General features: G+C 46.2%; 1 long non-coding RNA gene across 1 annotated transcript; it reads right to left on the bottom strand.

Annotated features, from left to right (window-relative positions):
* Positions 1-1,367: 1,367 nt before the first annotated feature.
* LOC149859594 (uncharacterized) lies at positions 1,368-3,797 on the bottom strand. Its single transcript, XR_016443610.1, has 3 exons — positions 3,769-3,797; positions 2,112-2,176; positions 1,368-1,522 (listed from the first exon to the last, which is right to left on the bottom strand). It is a non-coding gene; the product is annotated as an uncharacterized LOC149859594 (long non-coding RNA).
* Between the last annotated feature and the right edge of the window lie 18,954 nt (positions 3,798-22,751).

Raw genomic sequence — 22,751 nt, 5'->3', positions numbered from 1 at the left:
CCCTAGTAATGTGTATATATGTATATAGAGAGAATAGGGTAATAACCTTACAGGGTATATCTACATATATGTTTGTGTTTATATGCATATTTATCTCTTAATGTTTTATAAATATTAATAAACTTGTATATAGTTAAGATATATAGTGTCCTTGTTTGGCTTTCCACAGGGGAAGGAGGGAAGCTGCGTGGAGCCAGCAGTTTCCCGCCCACTGCATACCTGCCCTGCCTACATCTCCCTTCAACTGGAGAAGCGGGTACACAACCAGATACACCCGGTTTATGCATGGACAGGCAGTAGCATAACTAGGAATGGGCGAGTGGGCACCAGTTTGGAGTACCAGTTTAGAGGGGGTATCAGAATGGCAGCCCCCACAGAGTCTATACAATAGCTGGAGCAGCTTGGCGCCTCTTTCCATCTGTCCCCACTCGCTGGCACTCAGCACTTCCATCCCTGCTCTCCTAGTTATCCTTCTGCACCTTGGACTTATTCTTAGTGGCTGACCTCGGGCCTGTTGGATACTGAGGGTTCAAGAGCAGACTCCTGGGAAACTTCTGCATGTACCTGCGGAGTTGGGTGGGTGCTCTGCCCCATCCTCCCTGGGATAGGCTGCTGTTGCAGAATGGACAAGCCAATAAGGGCCCAATCCAGTCAGCACATTCTGAGCACACCTAACAACACTGAGAGGATCAACCACCTCATAAAATGGTAGCCACTTTCTTCCAAAATGGTGGGGCCCATGTTACCAACCTTTTAGATAATTCCCTAGTGCTCAGTACACTCACCCAGGAAGTAAGAGACCTTCACTCAGTTCCCACAGCCTAAAAGGGTTCAAACCCATATTTCCTAAGTGCTCTAACCACCATGCTGTAGGCTACTGGAGAGGAGAGGTACACGCCACATCTCCTACTGAAATTGAGGTACTGTGCAGAAAGGAAAACAAGATTCATGGGACCAAATAAGGCATAGGAAAGAGCCCGACTATGTATCCTAATATTAGGGTACTCATATGAGGAAAAGACTCAGTTCTGGCCTTTGCTTCCTGGACTCTTCCTGTTTTTTATTCAGTGACTGATGTTAAGTGAAGAAAGAGTTTGGACTGTAGACTAGTCCTATCTTCTAGGAATTCACGTCTTTCACTGAATCAAGCCCAAAGCATAGAAAATGAGGAAAGAGCACAAATATTTACCAGAAGTCATTATGAAAAAGACTAAGCACACAGCTATTCCAGGGCTTTATATAATACCTCCCATCCCACAATTGGACGAGTATGTAATTCCAGTAAAAAAAAAAATTCAGAAGCAACAAAATAATTTTTAATATCCCAAATTCTTAATCAATTGCACATTCACCTTGTCTCTGCAGATGGAAGTCACTGTAAAATGAAGCCTGTAAACCTGAAATATATGATTTATAGTTTTTTATATCTATTATCTCCAAAGGCTGAGCTTCTAAACTGTGGAGAACAGAAATCCTCAAGGACATGGGTGATGATCCCAGCTGTATCCAATTTGTCTTCTCCCTAATGAAAATTGTAAGTTGATCAGTGTCTGATAGACCGGATCTTTTCCCTAAAAATGTGCATGATATTTACATGGAAATTACATCATAAATTCAACCTTAAGATCTGGTAGTTGCTGATAAAGCAAAGTTGGCATTTTCAGGCTTGTGTTGACCTAAAAATATCAGGAAAGGTTAAGTATTCCTTCAGTGGGAACATCTGATTCCACATTGACTGTAAATTCTTAATGCCCATGTCAGTCATGAATTAAAACCAATGTAATTTGATTCTGTCTCTTGAGGTTTGACCTAAAAGGACAGCTTCACCATTTCAGGCATAGATATTAACTCATCCTCTCTCATTGCATAATGCAACTCAGCCTACATACGGTTCTGCTCAGTATCTATTAGGCAACAGCCAAGCATTCCCCAGGAGAGCTGAATGTCTTTGAGACAAATTGTTCATCACTACCTTACATCCCGATGTGCTAAAAGGATGAAAAAATCAAAGTTGGGAGATACTCAGTTACTGTAAAATGAGAGACACAAGCATACCATAGAGCTGGATTTTCTTCTCCCTGCTATGAGTGGCTCATAATCCTGTATCTTACCTGATATCAGAGGAGCCCAAACAGATTGAATCCAGCTTGCCTGAGGAGTTGCATGATGACAAGTGCTGTTAGTAGAGGGGAAGCCAGTGACAAATTAATGTAACTTCTGGTTACAAATGCAAACCAGCTTACATCTATATTATCCTAATTAGGCACAAGGTATGAACTAGCCATTTCAAGTTCTGTGGAATTCTCTCTTGTGAACTATTATTCAAGGGAAATGTATTATGCATGCAGGCAGCCAAGTGTAAAAGGGGAAGAGCTGTTTGTTCTAGCATCTTATGTCTCTGATAGTGCCAAAGAAGCAGATGCTAGAAGTGGCCTCTGCAACTCCCTAGAGGCTTCACATGTCTTCATATGATTAAGACTGTATCATTAGGCAGACTAAGACCAACAAGACCATTTTTTACTTTAGGCCTCCTAAATACAGTGACTGACCCCATTGCAGGGTGTCACTCAGAGCACTGTGAAGCATCTGTCCTGGGGCTGGCAGGAAAGCATACAAATATCATGAGCACAGTGAGAGCTTGGTTTCCTATGGTTAGCAGAGATGTGCATATATGTTTTGTGGTAGAGGGAGAAGTATTGCCTATCCTCTGTTTTTCTGTATTTCTGTATTTATTTATTTTTAAATACATTTTGGGTTCTTTGGGGTCCTTCTGTTTTTTGAATATTTATGGGGCCCTTGAGTTGTGTTTTTCTCTGAAACCATGAGGCTTAGAAAAGATCTTAAGATACTCCTATATTCATATGTGGTTCGATGAAATGGATACTACACTGAAAAACAGGAAATCCTGGGCATATCTATACATTGGGGTCAGTACTATCTTATGGTGCAGTTACTTACTCCACCAAAAAGGCACATGTAGACAGTAATAGGGGCTGGCTAGGGAACAAGGGTGCTAAAGTGCAGAGGCTCTCTGCTGCGCAACTGTACACTTTAGCACACTCATGCCGCAGCCAACTCCTCTGCCATCTGACACCACCACCTGGAACCCAGCACTGACCCCCAGAGGCTGTTGCCAGCCCAGAGCTGCTTTGGTCCAGCTCAAACTGCTGCTGTCTCGGGTGCATGTGCAGATGCTGTGCCCAGGAGCAGTTGAGTCCAGTGCAAACAGCTCCAGAGTTTATCACAACACATTAATTGCATATGTAGATGTGCCCATGGGTATAAATTTCTCTGCTGCCCTCCTTCAATCATTCAACAATGGCTCAGCTTTGAAAGGGGAGTAGATCTGTGGTCCTTTGTGCATGAGGAGATCTAGAAATTAAGTCTCCTGCTTTTTGGCTGCGTGCCCCTAAATACCAGGTTTTTGGCCCAGTCTTGGGGAAGTTCTCCTTCTCTGGAAGTCATGGATTCTACACTAGCCCAAGGATGCATATATACAACCACATGCCTTCCCAGCCAGTGTCCAGTTTACTTTGTATCTTCAATAGCATTGTGGATACCTGTGCATTGCATGTCGAATAGGATTGCAAACTGCATTAACTGGCAGTTACACAACTGGGTGCACAAAATTATGTAAATATCTGCCTTTTGCATCCAGTATCCTCAATAACAAATCTCTTTTGGGTTCCTTACGTCCAATACCTGGCTCTTCTCAACCATGAGAAACTATTTTCCCAGTCTTATAAAACAGCTAATAATAATACTCACTTCTTTTCAGGAATCCACCTCAAAGTGCATGACAAAGGAGACCAGGACCTTTATGCCCATTTACAGCTGGGGAAAATGAAGCACAGAGAAATTAAGTAACTGTCTCAAAATCATACATTTGCACTGTGGCAGAACCAGGAATAAATCTGTTTTCCTGATTCCCATCTGCACTTGCTAGTCACTGGGATACATTACCCAGTTACTAACACTTATATGAGTTATATAAGTGATGAATCTGTATTCTTCTCTATCCCTTTCTTGACCTTATAGAAATTACAGATGGAAAAGCTGCCCATTCAGAACATATTCTAATTCTTTGAAGACAGCATCATTTTAAGTTAAACGAACCATTTACACTCTGTAGCCTGGGGCTGGATTACTCTGATATAGGCATTATGGGTGCCTATACATGTACTTCAACATGTTCTGATTAGAACACGTTGGAGCAGATTCAGGTCTGCTGGAGCTTTCTAATCAGAATGCTCCAGTGTGCTGCAGCATCTCATGCATTCAGCATCCCATGTTTCAAAATGGTGGTGGGAGCAATTTAAGTAAAGCAGGTCAAATGGAGTACATGTATAGGCACTCTATATCTATGCATCTTCTTGTTGGCCATAAAACTATCCAGCCATTTCTTCAGTCCAGTCAGTGTTTAATCCAATGACTTCCTTCAACAGTTAACCCCACAGGCTAACGTTTTCAATAGACTCATTGATTAATCCAAAACCTCAGTAACAGAGACCACTAAATGGTTATCAGTACTGGCTCTGCATTTTAGGGTTGCTTAATCACTGAAGTGCTCAGTTCCTTAGAAGCGCTCTCATAAGAAATGCTTTGCTCATCTTTGTATCAAGTTACAGTAATTTGTAGTTAATCACTTGTCTTTCCCTGGATTTCTGCCCAAGTCCAGACAGCTTCTTTGGAAATAAATCCCACGTATCTTTCAATAGTACAAGTTGATTTTTGTGTGAACAGCGTAAGTCAGGCTTCTTGATAAGTTATCTGGAATCTTCTCAAAGGGACCACCTTGGACTGAGCATCAGGAACATAAAATAGTGCAGAAAGTGTCACCCAAAAAAGAAATAGTATTCTGTTAACATGATTGAATAGGCACAAAGGAAAAAGGACTCCATTGCTATTTAGTCATTAGATAATGGTTCTGGGCTCCCAAATTTCATTTCTCTACTGCACCATATATTTCTTCTTCTGTCTCCCAGGACAGTTGAACTCTTGCCCATATAAGAACAGCAGAATTCTCTTCACTGGAACAGGCTGTCTAGATGCAGGAACATGATAACAAAGTGTCTGCCTCAAGCCCCATCAACCTACTGCGGGGAAGGCAATTATTTCAGCTGTAGGGCCACTTATCAAGTTTTGGCAACCTGTGGAGGGCTGCATAGGTAGCCTCACCCTTGACAGGTGCCCTGCCCTCTGGTCACTTTCTTGGGACCAGAAGTCCCATCCATTAACCCCTGACCTTTGCCACTAGAAGTCCCTCCCCTTGTCCCCAAAAATACTCCTTTTGGCAAAGGAGTTTGCAATCTCAGAACCAGAAAAATACTAAACTATAGTCTAAAAATCAAACATCTACATTCATTAATTTGATTTCAAAAATATTTTTGTCCTGATTTACTTGTGCTTGTGTACTGTACATAGAGGTGATTGTATAATGGCTTAAAATGAAGTTTTACTCTTGTCTGCTGTGGGGGAAGTGTTGGGGATATGGGTGGCTGGATATAGGTTTGTGGGGTGCTGTGGGTGTGTGAATATGCATGAATGTGGAGTGTGGAGGAGGGTGTGTGGGGGATTTGTGGGGGGATGGATAGGTGTGTGGGGATGCATGTGTATGGAGTTTAGGGGGGTGTGGGTGTGTGTGTATGTGAGGTGGTGGAGCAGATGGGTGTGAATATGTGGGGTGTGGGTGGGTATGGGGTTTGTGGGGGTTTGTAAGTGTGTGGGGAAGGGTGGCTGGGGAGGATTGTGGCATGTGTGGAGGGGATGTCTGAGCTCGTGTGGGGTGTGCATGGGGGTGTGGGTTCCCACAGCCCCGGCCAGCATAGCAGCAGCAGGCCATGAGGCCTCAGGGTGCTAAGAACTAGTGGCAGGTGGAGCCCCTGCCAGCACTCCTGCCAGCTAGGGCTCAGTGCTCCTGCTTCCCCTGGCCCTGGGGCACTGGTGCAAGCCCTGCACTCCCACCTGCTCCCACTTCTCCCCCCCATCTGCCACTGCTTCCCTTCTCCTGCTGCTTCCATACGTTGCCATTCACCACCACTTCCCTGCCCCCCCCCGACTTCAGTACCACACAGTTCCTGGCTCCATGAGAGGGTATGCAGAACACAGCAGGAGCTGGCCCAGCATCTCACAGAGACAGCCAGGAATTGTGGGGGCTGGGCTGGGCCAGCTCCTACTGCATCCTGTGGTCCCAGCAATACAAGTGGGAACTGCATGGTGTTGGAGCAGCTGGCAGGCAGGTAGGGGGGTGGGGAGAAACAGCAGCAGCATCAGGTAAGAGATCAGGGAAATGGCACTGGCAGTGGTGGCAAGCACAGGGGAGGAGTAGTGGGTGGGAGGGGGGCCCCATGCCAGTGTTTTGGGGCCAGAGCCAGTGGGGGTCCAGGGCCAGGGAGCAGGAGTACCGGACCCAGGGTGGCAGGGGCTCTATGGAGCTAAGCTGGCTCCCCCGCTTTCTTCAGCATAGCCCAGGTCCATAGAACCTATGCAAGCCTGGTCCCCACGCTCCTGCTGCTCTGCCCTGGGCCCCCACTGGCCCTGGTGCCAGGGCAGTGGCACAGGCCCTGTGTTCCCACCCGCTACCACTCCCTCCCCACCTACCACCACTGCCATAGCAATATCCCTGATTTCCTGCTCACCATTGCCACTTACCCCCACCCCCCTGGCTGCCTGCCAGCCACTCCAGCATCATGCAGTTCCCAGCTGTATCACCAGGACCACAGGAAGCAACAGAATCTGGCCCAGCTGGGGTAATCACTGGTGGCCCTCCCCTCCTCTCCCCCACCTCAGTTCTTACCTGCGTTCCACTCCCAGAGGGAGAGAGGCAGGGACGGACCCATGGTTGCCAAACCAGAAGACTCTGCTAGGCAAAGGCTTCTGATTGGGGGCTGGGGGGATGTGGGGCTGTGTGAGCCTTATTGCTGTGGTTGCTGGGTCCTGCTGCCCCTAGGTGCTGCTGCTGCTGGTGCCTTATCATCTTTGACAGGCAGCCAGGGACAGATAATAATTAATTTTCTGAATTTTTTAAGGGACCCATGGGCCAGATAGAATGACCTGGTAGGCCAGATGCAGCCTGTGGGTCATATTTTGCCCACCCCTGAACTACTTCATCATTCTTTTTTTATCTCTTTTGTTTTAGTTTTTGTATAACTCTGCTGTTGTCAGGACCAGAAGCAAAAATGTATTTGCAGGGGCTGTCATCTGAAGTCATTCTGAGATTTCTGAGAAGCATTATTATTTGGATACAGAGTTGCTGAACTCAGACTACAGTCTCTGAAACCAGTGTCCAGTTTCCCCAGAGACAGGAGAGTAGAGACGTTCTGAACCTGAACTTCCCCATTGGGCTCAGAGCTGGACTTTGTCTATCTCATAGTTTCATAGTTGGCAGGGTCAGAAGGGACCTGAACAAATCATCAAGTCTGAACCCCTGCCATGAGCAGGAAAGAATGCTGGGGTCAAACAACCCAAGCAAGGTGATTATCTAGCCTCCTTTTGAAGACCCCCAGGGTAGGAGCCAGCACCACTTCTCTTGGAAGTTGGTTCCAGATCCTAGCCATCCTGACTGTGAAGTAGTGTTGGTGTCACTGGGCATAACCCTGGGTAACTCAGAGGGATGGAAGACCACGAGTGTTGAGGAAGTCCTTCTGCTCCAGGCTCAGAAGAGCCAAAACCCCCCCTTGCCCAACCTTTGTAACCCTTTCTATGGCGCCTGCAATCTCCTGTCCTTCTGGAAAGCAGGCGAGCTAAAACTGTTATCTGTGGCATGCAAGGGCACCGCTCGGAGAGAGAAAGGAGGAGGGAAAGGGGAGGAAAAGGGGAGCCAGCTGGTGAAAAATCACTGATAGTGAAACTGACCGGGGTATAAAATCCCGCTGTTGCAGGGTTAAGTGTGCAGGATTTGAGACAATACAGTCTCCCTGTGCCTTTTACTTGAGCTCAGATAAACTCTGTCTGCTTCTCCCCCCAGTGTGTTTATTTGGCACGACGCACATCGGGCAACGAACCCAATTGTTGCCTCCCTCAGGCACCTTGTGCCAGCAACAGTAGTATTTCCTGATGTCCAGCCTGAACCTACTCTCAGTCAACTTATGGCCATTATTCCTAGTTACTCCTTGGTAGTGCTCCTTGGAAGTCTCTCCCATTCCCCACTGGTCCCCCTTGTTAAGTTTATAGATGGCCACCAGATCCCCTCCAAGCCTTCTCGTGTGGAGGCTGAACAGGTTCAGGTCCCATAGCCTCCCCTCATAGGGCCTGCTCTGTTGCCCCTGATCATGTGAGTGGCCCTCCTCTGGACCCTCTCAATGCTGTCCACATCACTCCTGAAGTTCAGCACCCAGAACTGGATGCAGTACTCCAACTGCAGCCTGGCCAGTGTCACACAGAGGGGGAGGATCACCACCTTGGACCTGCTTGTGATGCATCTATGGATGCATGACAAGGTGCGGTTGGCCTTACTGACTACATGATAGCCCATGTTCATCTTGGCATCAATAGTGATTCCAAGATCCTTTTCTGCCTCTGTGCTGACTAGCAGGGAGTTCCCCAGCCTGTAGGTATGCTGCTGGTTCTTCCTCCCCAGGTGCAGTACCTTGCACTTGTCAGTATTGAAACCCATCCTAGTCTCATCTGCCCACCCTATTCTCATCTGTAACCTGTCCAGATCTAGTTGTAGCCTGTCCCTCCCTCCTAATGTGCTCACTTCTCCCCACATCTTAGTGTCATCAGCTAACTTGAACAAGGTGCTTTTCACCCTCTTGTCCAAGTTGCTGATAAAGATGTTGAACAGTGCAGGCCCAAGGACCAAGCCCCAGGGGACCCCACTGCCCACATCCCTCCAGGTCAAAAATGATCCATCTGCCATTGCTCTCTGGGTGCAGCCCTCCAGCCAATTTGTGACCCATCTGACTGTGTAGGCATCGACTCCACAGTCACCTAATTTTTTGATGAGAATGGGGTGAGAGATGGTGTCAAAGGCCTTCCTAAAGTCCAGAAACTCTACGTCCACTGCAACACCTGCATCTAAGGATTTTGTGACCTGGTCATGGAAGGCAACCAGGTTGGTCTGGTAAGACCTGCCTCTAATGAACCCATGTTGGTTGCCCCTAAGCGTAATCTCCCCTCCTGGTTCAGGAAAGTTGACTCTGGCAATAGTCTTCAGAGGATGATCTTATTAATTATGTTTTCAAATTATGTATGAGTCCTTTAGGTAGCATCAGAAAGAGGGAAATAATTTTTAGTCAAAATCCTTAAAACTCTTCTTAAGAATGCATATTTGATGACACCTGTTTAGCACAAAAACTAGGGACAAAAAAATGTATGTGAATTATTCAAGACTACTGTTGGAGCTGGCCAGAAATTCACTTGTTAAATTGGTTAAATGGAGTATTATCAGCAAACAACAATTTCTTGAACCTAAAAAATATCATCTGAAATATTTCAGGTTTTCCAAGTTTGATGAACCCATGGAAGGGTTCCCTACAAGTGAAATTGACAGGAAAGGCAAGTCCACTGAGCAGTGGCAAGATCTAGGGAGATTATTTCATTTAGGAAACATAACATGTCTGTTTTCTAAATGAATTTTTCTCCAAGTTTCCAGTTTCCTGGTAATTTAAGAAAATAAAATTTCCATGAACCAGAAAGCCTGGTCTCTGGTCAGTTCTCATTACCTCACTTTTAAGCAATAGCTGAGAAATCTTGCATGCCAGATTGTTCAGCCACCAGGAAGGCAAGATCTGGTGTTATTAAATTCTCCTGTGTCTTCTTATAGCATAAAGAAAAAAAAAAGATGCAAGCTCATTTTTAACCTTTGCAAAGGAAAACAAAAAACACATGGAGCATAGGAAGCAAAAGATCTTGTTCTCTCTGTGTGTCCTAAAAAGTTCTGCCTAGAGCTGGTCAAAAAGTTTCTGTCAAAATGGTTTTTTGACTAAATGGAAATTTTCAAGGAAAAAAGTCTGGGTTTTTTGTTTGTCCATCTGTTTTGTTTTTTCTCTACCTAGATCATTAGCCAGAGTAATTCAAGTCAGATGTCACATATGTTTTTCAGTTTTGTTTCTTCTCAGTTTAACAACTGCATTAATTGGTGCATGAAGCCATTTCTGACTTGTTCAAAGTCACTCTGTAACAGACAGAATGGCAACAAAAGTTTCTTTCGCACAAAGGTTTCTTTAGTGTACTTTTCCTCTGATACCTGCCCTAAAAAATTAGCATACATTGTGATTGATAATACACAATCACCTGCTGCTACAGCTGTCACTATTCATGTTCCAAACCTAGATAAGGGGAACTCTATATTACTTAAAACCTGTTTGCAGGACTTTGGTTGGACTGCATAGGCCAAGTTCACCCTCTTTGAGGATCTAAATGAGTATTCCACTTGTTCAGGAAGACATTGCAATGTAAACAAAGCTTTTAACATCATATCACAACACTGAGCTGTATGGTCTCTATGACAGCTGGATTATTATTCACCATGGTTTTCATCTGTGGCAGAGAGAAAAAGACTGCCACGCAGCAGGACTTATGGGAAACGCTGGGGCAGCAAGCAGACAGACTGTCAGTGGCAGAAGGGAAGGAAAGGGAACATCCAGCCCCAGTATAGGTATGCCTTGTAAATGCATGCTGGTGCTGATTCATGGGGCAGAATGCAGATGCCAGTTCAAAGCCACTGTGGGACAACTTCTTGGGGGAACTGGAAGTGAATTCCCTGCATCACCCAGAATAGTTCAGGAAAGTAGAATGCCCCGGCAGGGGCGAGTGGTGAAAGCCTACAGTTAAAAGGCTGTTCACCAGGGCTGACTTGAAGGAATCAGTGTACTACCAGATCAGAGTCCATGGAAGCCAGATGTGGGTGAGCTGAGCTGGATCAGCGATGAGCCTGAAAGACAAGAGGCATTGACTGGGAATGAGAGAAGTGATACCACCCTGGAGGCTGATGTAGAGATGGAGGTTAATATGGTGTCCCAGGTCAATTTGTTGGGTCAAATGTTGCAATCTATAATGAAAGTCTTGGAGGTTCAGCAGCTGCAAGCACTACAAAAACATGAGTGGCTTAGACATAATTGGTCCTCCTTCAAGATGCATAAAATGATGAGGGAAGACAACACAGAAAAGCATATATTGAGCCTTTTGAAAGAAATTTGATACAAACTGGGTTGGATTGGGCCTTGTGGGATGTCCAGTTAGGCTCATTATTCATAGGAAAGGCTCAAGCTGCTTATAGGGAAGAAGCATACAACTATAAAGTTAAGATGGCCAAACTACACCAATTAGAAATGACACCTGAGCATTATAGGCAGCTTTTTATGGTTAGGAAAGAAAAGGAGAATAAGAACCCAAGGGTCTTAATGCAGCTATTAAAGGACCTTCTGGATAAGTGCCTCCTGCTAGTATTAGTAGAGAAGCACTAGCAGACCAAATATTATTAGAACAGTTCCTAAGAGACCTTGAGGAAGGGACGCAACTATGGGTTAGACGTCACTTGCCTCAGTCCGTAGATGAAGCTCTTAGAATTGCAGAAGCTTTTTCAACCACTGAAATTGAACCTAGTAAGGAATGGGTGAATAAGAATGAGAGGCAAGTAGCACCAAGAGGATAAGCAGCATCGGGGGGCACTGAAATGTCTTGGGAAGGTTATGATGTTCTATAGGTGTGACCATCCAGAGCATGTGTACACAAGGGGCTCACAATCAGTGGAAACAGGCTGGGGGTACCCAGATAGGATTGGACAAATGTGGGGATGGTCATGCCATTGAAGAAATGGACTGTAGTTTCAGTTAGAGGTACAAGGTAACTGTATGGGACTGGCCAGTAGTCATGGTCTAGGTGGCAGGTAAAGCAGTTCAAGCCACCCTTGACACAGGGTGTTCACAGGCATTACTCAGGGCTGACTTGGTCTTTGAGGATGGTATAGAATGGTGGAAACCAGTACAGGTGTGTTGCATCCATGGTGGTGTGGAGCAATACCAGAGGGGCTATGTTGATATATAAATAGAAAATAGAATAGGATTAATGAGAGTTGGATTTGCTCTGGAGCTCGATGGGGAAATGATAATTGGGAGAGACTGGCCATCCTTGTATGATGTCTTAAAGGAAGTAAAATAGGCCAAACTAGGGAGGAAAAGATGGCCCCGAGTGGAGGGATGGATTGCAGAGGAGGAGGAGGCCACTTCCTCAGAGGATGCGCTGTTTGTTAACCTGGGGTCTGGAACAATGGGACCCTGGTTCACGATAGCACAGGACAAGAAGAATTCTCAGAGATACAGGAGAATGAAGTGGCCAGCATTGAGGGCCAAGTTGTGAGACCGGTTTTGCATGTAAGTGACCCACACTTTGAAGTATGTAAAGGTTTATTGTACCATGTGAAGAATAAGTCATAGTGGAATTAATGCATGCAACAGTTAATATATTCTTGTCCTGATTGACTACATGACACAATATACAAAGGCAATTCACCTCAGAGGAGCAACAGCCCTCCAAATTGAAGAATTGTTGAAGTGTATTTTGTTGGTTGGAGTGCCTAGAAAAATCATAACTGATCAAGGCACTAATTCCATGTTGGGAGTGCTAAAGGCAATATGTCAAGTATTAGGGATTAAACACCTAAGAACATCAATTTCTCATCCACAGACCAATGGTCTAGTAGAGTGTCTAAATGGCACAATAAAATGCATACTACAGCAATGTATTCAGAAAGACTCCAGGAAATGGAACCTACTTTTAACACCTCTGATGTTTGCAGTAAGAGACACCCCCGAAGCATCAACTCAGTTCTCACCATTTTAATTGATATTTGGCCATAAGCCTAGGAACTTACTCCAGATTGTATGGGAAGATTGGGAATATTCAGGACAATAAGGGGTTGGGGCTCAGCAGTATAGGCAAGACACGGTCCAACAGCTTAGATAGGTATGGCAGTTAGCATATGAGAACATGGAAGGAGCTCAGCAGCACCAAAAAGCTAATTGTTTTCAGAAGGCACAGGAAAGAGAATTTCAAATTGGAGACAAAGTGCTAGTATTACTCCCTACCTGTGCTAATAAACTATTAATTTAAACTATTAACGGCTAGGACCATTTGAAATAACTAGAAAGGCAGGACCCATAGATTATGACGTACACCGTCCCGGACATGTAAGAGAATATCAGATATACCATGTCAAAGTATCAAAAGCATGGAGAGAGCCAGAGGGTTGGTTACTTAGCCCAGAGGAAGCATAGGATGAATTGGGGCCTGAAATTGGGGAAGGATTACAGAAGGAAGGAATTACAAGAGGAACTAGTTTAATGAAAGAACAACAAAATGAACTGGGGACTATTATTGCCAGGTTTAGGGATGTATTTAATGAGGCACCAGGGAAAGCTAAAGGTATTGTACATGAGATGAATACAGCAAAAGGGGCAATTGTGAGAGAAAGGTGGAGACCAGTCCCACATCACATGCAGGCAAAGGTATATGAAGAAACAAAGAAAATGCTGAAACAGAAAATTATAATACCTTCCCAAACCCTGTGGCGTAGCCCCATGGTAATCATGTGGAAGATAGACAGGTCCTTGAGAATATGTGTAGACTGTAGGAGACTAAATACAATGGCACATTTTGATGCACTCCCAACTGTGCCCACTGGTCTTGAGGAGGCATTCTCATGCCACCTTGGAGTGTGCACCTGGGATTGGCCACTGCATTTGTTCCAGCAGTCTCAGAGAGGGCCTATGACCTCCCCGAGGGAAACCTAGAAACTCGCCTGCCATAAATTTGATCTTTCCTTCAGTGGTGGGGTCCCCTCCTGTGGTCCCTCTTGGATCAGTCGTACTTCCTGGCAGGTATTCATGGGGCTCCACCTCCCCTACACCCCATCCATGCACCAGCCTCTAGGATGCCCACTTGATGGTCAGGTGGCTTGCCCTCAATCATCAACTCCCATTCTCTTCTCATCAGCTGGGCTACAGATGACCTCTCCCAGCCCTATGTCTCTTTGGGATGTAAAGCCATCCCTGCTCTTCTGCTGGGTCTTTCATTATGGCTCAGCTGCCTGCTGTGCTGTCCTGGCCACTCCTAATCCCAGAGCACTGCCCATAGCTCTGACCCTCATCTTTGGGTCCCTCCAGGCAATCCCTGAAAGCAAAAGAAAAAGAATAAATTAACAGAAAGGACAAGGGGGTAGGGCCATGGCCTGTCCCCACTCACTGGCCCCAGTGTCTGTGGCTCCTGCAGTCTCTCGATGCTGTCCTCACTCCTTCCCCTCACTGCAGACCCCTCCAATGGGCCTGTCCCCAGGTCCCTTGACAGTCACCGGCACTGCCCATGCCCAACGCAGGAAGCACTTTTGCCGCCTGCTCCCTGCAGTGCTTCCACCACAGTCTTTTTGCCACCAGCTTTTATTCAGTCTGGGCAGCATCCCGAGATTACATCATCCACCCATGATGCTTTTAACTGGAAATAAACACAGCTCACAAACCTACCAGGTGGTCCATGTTAGTGCAGCTTGCCTGTCTCTTCCTGGCCTGAAACAGGTAAGTTTGCCCTGGCTTTTCTTGCAGGGAAGGACTGTCTCCATCCCGGGTCCCCCTTGGACACCAGTGCCCCATGCTGAGGAACCGTTAGAATGGATAGGCCAAGCAAAATACATTTCTATTACAGACCTGTCAAAAGGATATCAGCAGATCCCTATGTCAGGGAGAGATCAGCACAAAGCAGCTTTTGGTATGCCATGGGGGTTGCTTGAGTTCACCAGAATGCCGTTTGGCTGACATGGTGCTGTGGCTTCATTTCAATGATTGATGGACCATATTTTAATACTGCATACCAGGTTATGCAGCTGCATACATTGATGATATTTTTATTTACTCCCAATCATGGGCTGAATGTGTGCAGCATTTGGAGGCAGTGCTACGGGAGTTACATAGCATTGGCATGATGGCAAACCCCAAAAACTGTGTATTGGGAATGCATTAAACCAACTATCTGGGTCTGCAAATGCATTCTTTTCTTGAGCTAGCAAACTATTATCAAAGATTTATCCCCACTTTTGTGCAAGTGGAAACACCATTAACAGATTCCATAAGGGGCAGAGTGCATGGTATAATAAGTTGGACACCTAAAATGGAAGAGGCTTTTTACAACATTAAGAAGGCATTATGCAACAATGTTCTCATGGTAACCCTGATTTTTCTAAATCTTTTATCCTGAAGACAGAAGCATCCTAAACTGCTGTTGGGGCAGTATTATGCCAAGAAAAGGAAGGAGTTGAAAGACCAATAGCATATGCTAATAACAAATTGAATGCAGCAGAACAAATGTATGAAGAATGAAGAGAGTGTCTTGCCATTAAGTGAGTGATGACATACTTTCATTATTATTTGATCGGGTGGGAATTTACCCTGCTGATGGACCACATCCTGCTATAATGGTTGCACAAGTCTAAAAGTGATAATGAAAATATAATGTGCTGGGTACTGTCCTTACAGTCTTTCAAATTCTCCATTAGTTACAGGCCAGGGGTATCCAACAAAGTCACTGATTTTTTGTCCCAATGCAGCAAAGTTGCAACAAATCTGAGAGATGAACAAAGCCGAGAAGACGACAAACCACACCATAGAGACGCAGATTCCTCAACACCACAAGGCAACTTAATTGGGAGTGTGGCAGGGCACTATGTGTGCCTGTCACCTTAAGGCCCTGGAGCTGGCAGCCTCCAGGTGCTTAACAAGGGCAGCCATTTTAGGCTTAGGGCTGCCTATATAAACAAAGCAGTTTGGCAGCTGGAGAAGAGGCAACAACATTGCCTGGCCTGAGGGCTACTGAGTTTCATCTGGAGGTAAGGGAGGAGCGGTAGGGGATGGTAGGAGGCTCCTGGTCCTGGGTACAACCGGAAACTACACCCTGCTGGGAGTGGGTAGCCTGGTGGGGTTCCCAGTGCTGCGGGAGCCCCCAGGAAACACCAGGCCAGTGATCACCCTGGTGAAAGGTGGTTAAGGGCACCTTAACCCCTAGCCCTCACCTTTGGGTGGGTCGCATAGGCTGGAGGTAGTTGTGGGGGTGCAAGCCCTGAGGAGGAGAGTTGGAGGCCAGGCACAGCTACGGCCACCTGAGCCCACCTGTAGAGGGAAGCCCCGAGACCCCAAGTAAAGGGGGCGTTATGAGTAGTGTGGAGCCCCCAGTGTGAGGGGGGCCAGTGCTGTGGAACCATAGCAAGAGGGGGCAGTGATCAGAAGCCCCAGAGAGAGGGTGATGTGGAGCCCTGTGAAGGGAGACGGGGCTCATCCAGAGAGAGTGAGAGCTGAGCCCTGACCCCAGTAAGTCCTCCAATGCTGGGAGGCAGAGTGTGGGTCAAATATAACATCTGAGCCCCAGTTGAGAAGGGGCCTTGCTGAGAAGCCCCAGTTGAGAGGGGGCCAGCACTCTGGAACCACAGCGAGAGGGGGCAGTGATCAGAAGCCCCAGAGAGAGGGCAATGTGCAGCCCTGTAAAGGGAGAGGGGGCTCATCCAGAGAGAGTGAGAGCTGAGCCCTGACCCCAATAAGTCCTCCATTGTTGGGAGGCAGAGTATGAGTCAGAGATAACACCAGTCTTAGCACCAAGACATGCTGCCCAGTGGAGGGGGGGGAGGGAAGTAAGAGTCCTCTGTGAGACCCTGAGGTACCAGTCATGGTGTGAGGTACCCCAGCTCCCCATGTCCATAAAGGAAGACCCAGAGAGGGGGACCCCAGGATAAGAGTATGGGTCATACATCAGGGCTTGGCAGAGCTTCCCCTGACTGGCCCAGATGGGGGCCAGGACCAGGAGAGTCAGAAGGGTAAGGAGGCCCACCGAGAGGGACACTCAAGAGCCAGGGGCCTGGGGTCCTGACTGGCCTGCAGGTGGGCTGGGGCTAGTGTGAGCCGAAGGTCCCAGTGAGGGGAACCGATGGCAGGGCAATATATCACCTGGTATGAAGGTGGCAGAGTCTGCTTGAAGGGAGGAACCCAGGTGGGGTCCTATAGTAGGATTCTGGGCCCCATCGTGGGGGAATGGTGTGTATGAGAACATCAGGATGTCATCAGCGAGGCTTGGACTGTGATGTAGGGGAGGAATGCAGGTAGCGATCCCTAGCAGTGGGGCAGAAAATGGGCAGCCTCCCGCCTAATTACATATATTAATTAATCAATTAAGACCAAGGCATGGCAGGCAAGAAGGCGGGCGGTTTGCCCAAGAACAGGTGGGCGGGCCATGTAGACATTGGCCCTGGTAGGTCCCCTGTTACAGGGAGGATATGTGGCAGAGAGAGAGACTGCTGTGCAGCAGGAATTACAGGAAACTGAGGCAGCAAGCAGACTGGCTGTCAGCAGTGGAAGAAGGGAAGGAAAGGGAACATCTGGCTCCAGCAAGGGCACGCCTTGTAAACATATGCCAGCACCAATTCACAGGGCATAATGTAGATGCTGGTTCAAACCCTTCACAGGAAAACTTCTCAGGGGAACCAGAAATGAGTTCCCCGCATCACCTGGAATAGTTCAGGAAAGTAGAATGCCTTGGCAGGGGTGAGTGGTGGAAGCCTACAGCTGAAAGGCTGTTCACCAGGACTGACTTTGGGGAATCAGTATACTTAACAGAGCAGAGTCCATGGAAGCCAGATGTTGGCAAGCTGAGCTAGATCAGTGATGAGCCTGAAAGACCAGAAGAGAGAAGGGACTGGTAAAACTGTGAGTGAGAAGGCGGGTGACATGTTAAACGCGTGTTCCAGGTCAATGTGCCCTGAGTAGAGAAGTAATATGTATGGGGGACTGAGTCTAAGTAAGGATATTCATAGTAGGACCCTGAGCCGGGGCACTCTTGTCACTATTATTGTGACAATGATTCTTGAACTGAGGAGGTCAGGGCAAGGTTTTACCGGACTCAACATTGAGGGTGAGAACCCTCGATAGCTTTAATAGTCTACATTACAAGCCATCAGCTCACAAGGCAGCAGAGAGTGTTATTCAGGTAGAAAAATTGAAGCATGGGATGGGACTAAGGACTGGCATGGCAAATTACACATCTCAATTTCATTTATAAGTAGTAGGTTTTTTACTTTTGTAGCACCGCATGTATGTATGGTGTTTTGTTCCTAGTCAGGACTAGAAATCCTAAAATCATGTCTGCTAGCATGACTGGAATACCATTTCCTTAGCTAAAGAATACAAGGGATTGTACTACTGGATCTGAATGCAAGGCCAGAATCTAAATTAAATAAAATGTGCATGTGGGCATGGGGCAAAAAGTATGAGATATAAGGTCACAAAATGGCAACCGTTTGGATTAGATCTACATACTGGTTCTAGGTGCAATTTTTACCGCTGTTACAAATCTGAACCAGTCAGAGACAATGACAAAGTGACGATCCTTTGGAAAGAGCACTGGAAAAAGATAGGATAAAGCACTGGAAACAAAAAACCAGACTGCCTACTGATTCAAAAAAATACCCACAAAAATTTGCTATCATGGACTTCCTTATCCCTTCCTTTGGTAATAAACATATTGCAGAGAAAGAAGATCTCTGAATATCAACCTGTACAAAAAATTGTGTGGTAGATGTGCATCTCCTTACTGTAACTCATGGTGCTTAATAGAAAGCACTATGAATTAAAGCATTCCTCCCCTCGCCTTGACTCAACAGAAGTCCACTGTTTGGTTGGTTAGGGAGGGGGATTGAGGTTCACTTTGAAACTGATCTAGAGGAGAAGCTGCCTGCCTGTAGCCCAACCTCTGTCCCCTAGCCATGCCCCTTCCCCAACCTCCAGAGCTGTCTGCAGGAAGGGAGTGGGGGTGAGGGATGGGGAGCACACTGTGGACTACGGTTTGCCTATCCTGAACTGGAGGGAGGGTCTGGGGAGGCCCCAAGGCGAGGGGGCTCTAATTTACAGCCCCCCCCACCGCCCTTCCAGCTCAGGCAGGGTAAACCCCAGCCTGCATTGTGCTCCCCCTCCTTCATCCCCCCTCCCTTCCTGCAAACAGCAGCAGAGATGGGGATGGCCTGTATCGGCCCAACCCTGATCATGCGTCGGGACTGAAAGAAGTTAGATGATAGTGCTCTGCTTTGGAACACCTTCATCTGATCCTTCATTACATAAGATTTAATTTGTCATGTGACTGGCCACTTTTAAAGCACTCTGCAACCATGCATTTCTGTCACAGCATAGCTGTAGAGCACTTTCACTATTTTACCACTACCTTCTTTACAGCAAACTGCAGATAAGGTTATTTGGATAAATCCAATACTTTTTATTAAACCAACTCAAATAGCAGGGAAAATTCTTCTTTGCAAGCTTTCAGGCACAAACACCCTTGATCAGGCTGAGGAAGCGTCACAGCTACAACCTACACCCCTAACAGAAAACTGACATCCATCAGCAACCATCTTAGTAATTTAGCATTCTCATAGATATCTCAGTACCCCTCTGTCAAAGAAAAGCTATTTGAGAGACTGGAAATGGAGCAGCTTCAACTAAACTTGGGATTCCACAGGTTTCTTGGGCCTTTATTATACTGTTGTCAGGCTTAGCATTGGAAGTCAATCATGTTAGACAATTCATTTAATCTAAGACTGTGGTAAAATGGCCACATTATTTAAATCTATCTGTGACGGGCTAGCTAGCAGTGACTTAGCCCAGGGGTTTTGAAAGGGCAAAAGATGATTGGAGGACTTGGCATTCCCTTTCCTCACCAATCAGGCCCCAGAGACTCACCCTCCGTGTCCCCTGATTAGCCCCTTGGGTCACCTGGAGGGGGATAAAAGGGGCAGCGCAGCTGACTCAGGGGAGACCAGCGAGGGACCACAAGGAAGGAGCTTCGAAAAGCTGGGTCAAAGGGGCAGGAGCAGTTGCCCCAGAAGAGCCTGGAGGAGCAGGACCTGCAGGCAGCAGTTGGACCCTCAGCAGCACGGCGTGCAGCTGGCAGGAGAGGCTCCCCGCTGGGCTCCAGGATCCCCTACGAGAGGCTGCAGCCAGCAGGAGAGGTTTCCCAGCTCCAGCAAGGATCTGACCAGTGACCTGAGAGGTTCCCAGCTCTGCTTCCAGCTCCTCTAAGCAGAGAACAGGCAGCTCATTGGTGGCTGTGTGGCAGTGTTTCTGCCTACCATGTGGTAGACCTGAATTCAATTCCCTTTTGGGGTGAGTGAGTTAACAAAAAGCAAATCTTCTTGCAGTGGAAAGGGGCCACTGTGTTTTCTCCCCCTCCAGGTACCTAAGCCCTATATTTCCTTGTCATTTGACATTTTGCGCCTTTTTATATTTCACCAACCCATATTGTTTGTTCCACTGTTCATGTTTTATATTTTGTTAACCCTGTTTTTTGTCAGTGATTGTAAGTATCTAACCTTTGTTGAATCCTACCCCCTAGGGGCATTGTAGTGTCCACTATACCTTCTGATTTATGCCTGTTATGTTCCCAGTATTGTTCCCTCATTAAAAGGTATATGGTTAAGTCCCCACTGGTGGTCTGGCTCTGCTCTATAGCGGGAGGAGAGTCCCTAACCTCCCACAGTGCTGTGCACCTGCTTTGATCCCTTCAGTTGGAGAGGGGGTACCTCTTGGAGTACCGCCCAGGTTACATATCTAATTGACCATAATGTGGTGTTAACTGCCCTGAAGGATTTGGCACTGGTACTCCAGCATGGCTGCTACTTCTCAGAGAATTCCCAAATAGTAGTGCTGCTCATTTTTCCTGGGAAAGATGAGGCTTTCATGTTGTCACCCCTTAACATCAAGGATTCTCAGACAGGAAGCTGTGGCATCCCATGGTGCTGTGAGATCCTTTTAAGGGTGCTATTCAGTATTATCAATGTTAGATGTAAAAACACACATAATTCACAAGTCACTGCTCTAAGGTAATGGGAATGAGGGAACTAATGGAAATGGAGATAACAAGAAATGGAAGGGGGAAAATGATGGTAAGAATTCACATCTGGCTTACAGGCTAAGTTTTGTTTATGTGAGGAGTTCATGCATGGGTCAGGTTTGCTGGCGAGGCCTACTCTGGCCAGTACTTTAGCAAAGCCTTTGTGTGAGCAACATATATTGATCAGTGCCCCAGTGAGGCCTACACCAATGTGCTTTTAATACCCAGCCCTCAATCTGCGTCTTACCGGACTCATAACCTTCAGCAAGAGGTTACAAGCTATGTCTGCAATTACTGCTGGGTTAGAGGTCTTCCCTTGTTTGATGTTAGTAAAATTACAGGCATATAAGGTTGCATAAATCCCATACTTGCTGGCCTTGCTTTAGCAATATTTACAAAGCTGTTATATTACCGGGCTTGGAATTCACTGCCAAGTGAAGGTAAAGTCTTTCAGGTTGCGTTTAAAATTTCACCTCTTTGGATAATGTTATATCTCCTGTCTGGAGGCTGTATACCAGTGCAGATTTAACCAATTACAAAGTTCCCTCATAGCCAGGTCCCTGCATGTTACCACATCCAGAAAAGATTTGACCTTAAAAAATGGGCCAGAGGCAGCAACTTTATTACAGGATGCGCAGGACAGGAGGGGTTTTTTTTCCAACTGAGCTGTACTCAGCCGAGAGCAGCTCATTCTTTGTATATTTTACAAATATTTGATTGCTTTTTAAGGCTTTGTTATGCTTACTCCAAGCAGTAGCAGCACATTTTATGAATGCACTCCACCATATTTGCTTTTGTTTATGGACACTGAAGAGCAGACTGTTATGGGATGTTTGTACAGAGAATTAACATATTCATCTGGTGCCCTAACTAGAAGTTACTATATTGTAACAATCACTCTTGGGGCATATATTTAATGCATTTTATGGGATTTGCCATGCATAAATCAACAGAATGTTGGTTTATGCATTTGATTTTCCACTGAAATTTTATAAAACCACATTTTTTGCACCATTGGAATTTTCATATTGTGTTTTGTTGGTTTGTATCCTACCTTGACCAAGTATTGCCCATAATTTTGAGTGAAACCAAAAGTTCAACACCAAGACAAGCCAAAACTTCCAAGTTTTGTTGAAATCTCTATACTTTGTGTGATTTCTGCTTCAAACCACAGATTAGTTATGCAGTGAGGAAGCCTGATTCAGTAGTTAGGGTGCTAACAAGGGACTCTGGTGTTGGGGGTCAGTTCCCTACAGAAGTTCTGACTGGCGTTCACTGCAGTTCATTACAATTTCTCACAAAACTTGTCCTGAGGTGAACACAATTCTGAAATGCTAGGGTTCCTTTCATCTGATATTGATACAAGTTTTGGGTGTGTAAAGAATACCTGACAATTCAAAGATGTCAATTTTAGGTACATTTATGATTCAGTTGCCCTAGTATCTGAAAATTTGTAATGTAGTTATCCTCAAAATATCCTTATGATGGAGGAAAATGCTATTGCCCACCAGAGGATTACAGCACAGAGATTAAGGCCCCTGGCACATATTCACTGAATGGTGTGATGGGATCTGTTCTCCAATCCCAACACTCACACCTCTTGCTATGCCACATGTGCATGACAGGAGGTATGATTCTGGGATCAGGGATAAGATACCAGCAATGACATTACTACTTGCCAGTGGAGAGGGGGGAGAAGGGAAGCAGACTCATGATCCCAGGAACCCCTTACACCAGCAAGTGAAAGATGGGTGCCCAATGAACCGGTGCAGCCCTGGGGTTGGGCATGGCAATCAGCTGATTGGCAGTCTCAGCCTCAAGATCACACTGGAGCCAGTTCAAGACCTCAGTAGGATCCCAAGGCTGGGACTGACAATCAGCTGGTTGCTGAAACCAACCCC

This window comes from Crocodylus siamensis, chromosome 7 (genome assembly GCF_052110815.1).
Source record: "Crocodylus siamensis isolate JL-2025a chromosome 7, ASM5211081v1, whole genome shotgun sequence".
NCBI lineage: Eukaryota > Metazoa > Chordata > Crocodylia > Crocodylidae > Crocodylus > Crocodylus siamensis.
The sequence above is the reverse complement of the archived record's forward strand: the minus strand, read 5'-3'. Positions and strand labels throughout refer to the sequence as shown.